Source organism: Arachis duranensis, chromosome 9 (genome assembly GCF_000817695.3).
Source record: "Arachis duranensis cultivar V14167 chromosome 9, aradu.V14167.gnm2.J7QH, whole genome shotgun sequence".
Taxonomy (NCBI): domain Eukaryota; kingdom Viridiplantae; phylum Streptophyta; class Magnoliopsida; order Fabales; family Fabaceae; genus Arachis; species Arachis duranensis.
Window position 1 is genome coordinate 19,412,332 of NC_029780.3, and position 7,850 is coordinate 19,420,181.

A 7,850-nucleotide genomic window follows, 5' to 3' on the forward strand; every position below is an offset into this window, starting at 1 on the left:
AAAAAACAAATTAAGTATTTTTAGAACAAGTTAGAATATTTTATATTATATAATAATAGTAATTAATAATAACATGAACTATATATTTATTCTTAAAGTAACAAATTTTATTTATTTTTAATGTTTTTTATTAATCATACATAAAAAATTTAAATTAAATATTTTTGTAACAAGTTAAAATTTGTTTTATTGTATAACATATTAAAAAAATAAAATTTCTTACGATAATAAGAATATATATTTATTATTATTATTTAAAAACTAAATAATTATTACTAATTAGTGATTATGGAAGATTATTTTTGTCAAATGAAATAAAATGTATTTTACTTAATTCTTGTAAAAGAGGGATAAAAATATTATTTAGAATCCAATATTGAGTTCCATGCATTTTCGCATAATTTAATTTTCTAATATAGTCATGTATTTATTAAAATAAAATATTTAAAATTTTCTATTGATAATAATCATAATATGCATTTTTAAAACACATGTTAATTAAATTTTTTTATTACCATAATTATTGTTATATGTACTTTTTATCAGATATAAATTCGTAAACAATCCTATTTCTATGTTTCTATTGTTCTTTTATTGTGCCATCAATAAGTTTGAAAGTGATTGTAGTAAATATTCATGCTCAAATTTATAGTGTTGGCAATTATTAAAATAAAACTCAAAATCTTAACATGAAAACCAATTTGTTTTTGTGATTATATTTATAATAATTTAAAAATTTTCCTAAATTTCTAAGAAAAATAATTTATGAGTGATTTTCTTAAATTACTTATGATCATATCAATTTTTTCACTGTCATAATCATCGTTACATATACCTTTCATCAGATAGAAATTCGCATGGACAATTTAACTTTTGTGTTTCTATTATCCTTCTATCACACCAGCCATTAATAAGTTTAAGGGTGATAGCAGCAAGCATAAAATTAACAGTGCATTGATGCTTAAATTCATAGTATTGACAATTAAAAAAATTTCAAAATCATAAAATTAAAAACATATTATTTTTATAATTGTACTTATGATAATTTAAGCATTTTTTAAAATGATCTCTTTTTTTGTCTAAATGATATATTTTTTGTGGTTTTAAAATAAAATTGCATAAACAAGTAAGAGAACACAAAGAAATTATATTATGACCTCAGATTTTGTAGATAGATAAATAAGAATTTACATACGATCTGTAACAGATTTTAAATGATAAAAAAAATACAAGATATAAAAGACATAGCAAAAACAAAAAGATATTGACAAAAGATTATAGTTGGATACTGGAATAAAAAGATAAGGAAACAAAAAAATTGATAAAGATTTTTCTATTAGACCTCTAAAAAGTTTATTCTTAGTAATCTAGGTCAGCGAAAGAATTTTTCTATTAGACTTTCAAGTAATTTATCTTAGACAACATAGATCAAAGGGATAAAATAAAGAGAACTAACTCTAAGAATTACATTAGACTGGATCTTTTAATTTCATTATACAATAAGTAAAGCAAATCAGTCACCTCCCTTTTATACACATAAAAAAATATGCATATAAGCGCCCATAAAATTTATTCATAAAAAATTCATAAAATGCCTTATAAATGTGCTGAAATAGACTCTAACAGTTTAAATGTGGGCCAAATCTTCCTAAAATAAAAGAGTAAAATACCATTTGTACCCACGAAAGTTGAAAACGCTGACATATGTACCCATAGAAAAAAGAAATTACCATTTGTACCCATAAAAAATTATTTTTACAGGCAAAATTATCCAAACCCTAAAAAATTATTTAAAATCCCTAAATTACCCTTCTCTCCACACTATCATCTCCTTTCTCCCTCCTCTCTCTCTCAATGTTCACAGCCACCTCCCTCCTCTCTCTCTCAATGTTCACAGCCACCCAATCCCAGCATCAACCACAAACCACCGTATCACCCTCCTCATCATCGTTCACCCTTCTCCGCTAGCAACGTCGCGGACCTCCGCCAGCCTAGGAGCACCGCGCCAGCTTCTCCTCGCCACCATCACCATCGGCCTCAAACCAGAGCCTACCGCGTCAGAGACCCTTGTCAGTGACGACCCCTCCTTCTCTCCTTCCCTGTCTCGGTCTTGCCGACCAGAGGACCTTCGCACCCACCCCGCTCCTACTTCGCCGCCGCTAGCAATCCTAGAGCCGCAGTGCCCCCTTCTCCTCTTTTCACCGCCGACCACCCTCATCTACCGGGGCTACTTTCTCCTCATCACCGAACCAGTGCCCCTGATGGGCCACCGCGCCAGCCGCCGCCACCGCGGTCTCCTTTGCGAACCAAAATCGTGGTGAGCTCTCTCTCTCTCTCTCTCTCTCTCTCTCTCTATCTCTTTCTGTCTCTTTCACCATTTTTCTTTTCTCCCAGAAAAAGTGAATCCAAATACATGAGGCTTCTGTGTTTGATTGTTCAGATTTGATCCTCTCTTCTCACTCTCTTCTCATCTTGGATCTGTGTTCTTTTTTTCCCTATTTCTATTAGCTTTCTCCATGACACCCTTTTCAATGTTTTGTTCCCTCAAACAACTTCAGATTCAGCTGAAACCAATATTCAATTTTGACTCATCCATCGTCATCCATTTCAAATTTCTCTCTGGGTTGATTTTGATTCCTCCAAAGGTGAAGGTTATGGTGATGAAGGAGTGGAAATGAGGTGGTTTATGGCAGAGGTGGTTTGTGGCAGAGAAATGGAGGTTAGATCGAAGAGTGTTCATATGATGCGAAGAGAGAGATGGGGGATGATGGTAGCAGTGGTAATGATAAGGGTATTTTGGGGTTTTTAGATAATTTTTTAGTGTTTGGATATTTTTGTTGTGCGAAACTCATGTTTTATGGGTACAAATGGTAATTTCTTTTTTCTATGGGTACATATGTCAGCGTTTTCAACTTTCGTGGGTACAAATGGTAGTTTACTCAAAATAAAATTATAAAATCCAAAATTAAATGAAAAATATGACTCCTAGATTAATCTTAGCTAATTTAAATTAGATTTGATTTTATTTAATTATATCATATTTGATTTATTAAACTCCTAAAGATGCTACTAAACAAATCATACTCAAATTAAATCTTTCGACAAATCCTAACAACAAATTCAATTAAATTCTAATTAAATAATTTTGAATGTTATGTATCCCAAAAAAACTGGAAATGAACTCTTAGACTTTTTGGGTGTGTTTGGCAAACACGTTGGGGAGGAGAGAAGCACGTTTGAACTTCTTGAAAGTTTTACTTTTTTGTTTGGCCATTTTTATCTTCCTGAACGCCAGAATTGATTCTACTTCTAAACGCACGTTCAGGAGAAGCTAAAATTTATAGCTTTTGCGTTTCACGTTCATGGTTGCTTGTTGTCTTTGCAAAATTAGGTGAAATTTTATTTCTTTTTACTAACCTTACTCTTCATTTTCTTCTATAAAAGGATACTAGTAACTATTACTTTTACAATAATTCTTTGTAGTTCTTTTTACTTCTTCATAGTTCTTTGTTCCAAATTTTTTTCATTAAAATAGTTCAAATTTGTTTTAATCATTAGCAAATTGAATATTTCAATTTTTTTATTATTTTTAATACTCATTTTTATATTTTAATTTTTATGTTTTTTATTGTAATTTTTACTTATATTTTTTTATTATATTTTTTATTTATATGATAAATATTTTTATATTATTTGTGTAGTTTTATATTTTTTATTATATTTTTTATTTATATGATAAATATTTTTATATTATTTGTATAGTGTTCTGATTTCTCATGTTATGTTTTTATGAGTTTTTTTAATCATTTATTATACTATTTTTTATATGTATATTTTTTTATGAAATCTTTTTTTATTTTTGTTTGGCTTTTTTATTTATTTTATTGTATTTCTTTTATTCATATAACAAATGTTGTTGACTTTTTTTTAGGATATTATTATTATTATTTTTATATGAATTCTTTTTTTCTATCTTTTACTACATTATATTTATGTTGTGTATGAAATTTTTTAATTTTTTATTTAATTTTATTCATACAAATTTTATTTACTTTTTATTATATTTTTTGTTCATATTATATATGTTGTTGATTTTATGGAATTTTTATTATTTTTTATGTGTACGATTTTATTTTCTATTCTTTGAAGTACTCTATTTTTGTTTTGTATTAATTTTTTTATTTTTTATTCCGACTTTGAAAAATTTGTAATTGTAATTATTATATACTACGTTTATTATCAAAATTTTGTATAATATAAATTATAATCCTATAAAAAAGGACAAAATAAATAAAAAATTAATTATAAGTAACAACAAAACCATAAATAATAAAAATTTATAGTAAAAAATAATACTAAATTAAAGAGTACTAACAGTACTAGAAAAATTATAGAATATTTTCTTTTTGTTTGACATTATAAAATTTATAGTACTCTCTTTTATGTTTTTATTTTTTATTGTATTTATTTTATTATATGATAAATACTTTTTATATTATTTTTGTTAGTATTCTGATTTTGCATATATAAAAAAATTATATAAATTGATGTCTCTTTTAGTAATTTTTCATCTAAAAATGATTTTGAGTAGTATAATCCAAACAACATTTTTTCTTTTTTGGCTAACAATTGATGCATTTCTTTATGTATGAATGCCGCCAAGTCAATACTGTTACTCTTGAGATAAATTTTTAGTCTCTTTGATCTTCAAGACCGACATAATGTAATTCTGTTAGTAATCAGATCCTTGTACATGACACGATAATCATTCTGCTTCTTGGCTCTAGAATGATAAAAATATCCTCTTGAGCACGTATCAATATATTTGTAAAAAAAATTATCCAATTTAAAAACAGAATAAGTAATATAGTGTAAAAATGTAAATTTTTTAACACATGTCTATATTCTTTATTTTTATATTTATTTTATTTAAAAAATTCAACTATTTAATATTTTAAACATTTTTCATACGGCACATTCTAAGAAAAGAGAAAAAATAATAAAAATAATAAAAATTCACCTTCGTAAATAGTAAACTTTTATAAAAATATATTTTTTTATTTTTGTTAACTTTTTAAAATAAATTATATCTACTACCAATCTTTCTCTTCACACAAACACTTTTTCGCGATAAAATTATCATTTTCATATATTTATGACATTACTTAACTTTAGGTACTATGTATCAGGGTATCAGTATATTAGTGCTTATGCTGGAGTTAAGCCCCATTTTGGTCCCTGAGATTGACGAGTTGCACTGATTTAATCCTCCAGATCCCAATTGCACTAAATTAGTCCCCCAGATTGGAAAAAATGCACCACGTTAGTCCTTACCCTATTTTCCGTCATCGGAGGTCTGATGCCGTTAGTGACTTGGCAAATATTGCCACGCTGGACACACAAACGGTTATATGATGTGGCCTAAAGTTTGAATTGCTCCAATTTAGTCCTTAACCCCCTTTTTAAACCTAAGTTCATCCTGTGACCCCATCATCTTCTTCTTCTTCCCGTTTCTCTCTGGTTCTTCGTCTCCTGCTCCCTTCCGAGTTTACCAGCATGATTGCAAGTGAGAGCCAGAGTTCCATGCGGTCCAACAGTAGGAGTTCCAGTCGAATTAGAGCGTCGGGTGTTCCGCAGTGGTGTGGGTGTGGGTGCCGCCCTGTTCTTCGGTGGTCCACAACAGAGGCTAACCCTAACAATCCATTCTTTGGGTGCCCTAACTACAATGTTAATGGTAAGAGGTGGTGTAGTTTGTTTGTCTGGGCTGACATTGGAGAAGAAGACCTGAAAGGAAGGGTAATGTCTACTGTGGATGGTGACCAAGTTAGGGTGGATTTGGCTTGGAGAATTGGGAAGATAGAAGCTAAAGTTAGAACCCAAAAAATGTACATTTTAGGTTTGGCTTTGTTTGTAGTTTTTGTTGTTGATTTTATGTTGGTAGTTAAAGCTTCAAGATGAGTTTGTGTTAGAAGTGTATTAGAAGAAAGAAAAATTTTCCTTCTCAAATGTCATAGTTGTTTTCTATCATTCAATGAAATTGCTGAAAGTCACAGCAAAAAAATGCATCTGAAGTAGCATAATTGAAGCTGGAAGAAATTGTAACAATAATAATATCCATATCAATAAGTTTTAACAAAAGTAACAATAATCCTGCCATACTAATAACAACTCTTAAGACAAAATACACCTTAGCCAAAGGACACAGAGTGCCATCATTGTCATATTCTATTCAAATATACTAAAAGTCTACTGCCATAAACATTTACAAAATCTGCCAAGTTTCATCCAAAATAGGCAAAAACAGGATCAGGTACATCTTCATTTCTTCTTCCTTGGTGGCTTGAAGCCAGGTGTTGGGACAAATTTCAGGAAGTTGGCCAATCTTGAAGATGTGGCTGAGCTTGCTCCTTGTAGTGGATCCACAGTAATCGATCCTGATGGTGGTGTGGAGGACCTCCTTCTTGTCTGCAACTTGGATGGCCTCGCAGGTGGATCCTGTATCAGTAGGACATAAATTCAGTTGAACGTGGACAACAATTTTGAGTATGAGTTGTGAAACTAAATGCAACTACCTCTTGACTATGTTGGGACTGTTGTGCATCGGAGTAGTTTGGCTGGGAGAGGTCGATCTCAACTGGTGCAGGGGCTTCTGGAGCAGCTTGAGATGGTGCTTTTGGAGGAGCCTGAGCAGGTGCATCTTGAGGAGCTTGAGTAGGTGCTTGTTCAGTGGGCTTTGTCTTAGCAGCAGCTGCAGCTGCAGCTGCATCAGCAAGAGCTTGAGCAACATCAGCTGCTCACTTTTTTGGACAATCATTCTTTGTGTGCCTCTTTTATAGACAGTATTTGTAGGTAAACGATTTTAGTTGTCTCTTTAGAGTCCCAATTACCTTAGACTTCTTGCTTCCCTCATTACCCTCATCTGCATCTTTTCTCCTTTTCTTTGTTACTGGTCCTGGCTTCTTCTTTTTCTTTGGAGCTTGTGGTCTATTCTAGTCAGATTTTTCCCAAAGATATTCTCCAGGCAATGGATTTATTAATGTGCATAGGTGTCTCTATATGCGTCCATGGTGAGCCACTTATGACAGAAATCTTCAGGCCTCTTATTCACCCTTGCGAGGGCTGCACACGCATGCACACAGGACATTCCTGAAGGAATTAACAAAGTAATGTGTCATTAAAGTATTTAACACAGATCTCTTGGTTAATAAAGTATTTAATTATCTGTTAGCATCCAAAATTGACATGTGCATAGTCGCTTGCCCAAATCCACTACCATGTTAGTTGGATGACCATGAACTTCAAACTTTTCATACTCATCATCCCCTGTCCAGATTAGCATCCAACTTTTAGACTCCTTCCTGATCTTGTCCAACCTACTTTGAACCACTGGTGGTAGCTTTCCGACATGGTTGGCTAACTTAACTTTGTTTTTAGCGATTGTTCTCATGACAAACATTCTGACCTCCTCAAGTAGCGTGATGATTGGCTTGGCCCTTTCTTCCTTAATTCTTGCATTAAAGACCTCGCAAGCATTATTGCAGATATTATCTAGTTTAGGAGCATGACTAAATGCTGACTTTGTCCAGGACTCCATAGGCCACTTGTTCAGGTAACTCCACGCCTCTTCATTAATTTTCTTAATCTTCTTCATATTGTCAGAGAAATCTTGATAAGTTGTTGATCATGCGCATTCCCAAAGAAAACCCCTTAACTCTAAATCCTTCCACTGCTTGTTAAAATTTCTCCATAAGTGCCACACGCAGAACCTATGGTGGACATGAGGCATGACCTCCTGGACTGCAGAAAGCAGGCCCTGCATGTGAAACAGATACAATTCGTGATATGTAATG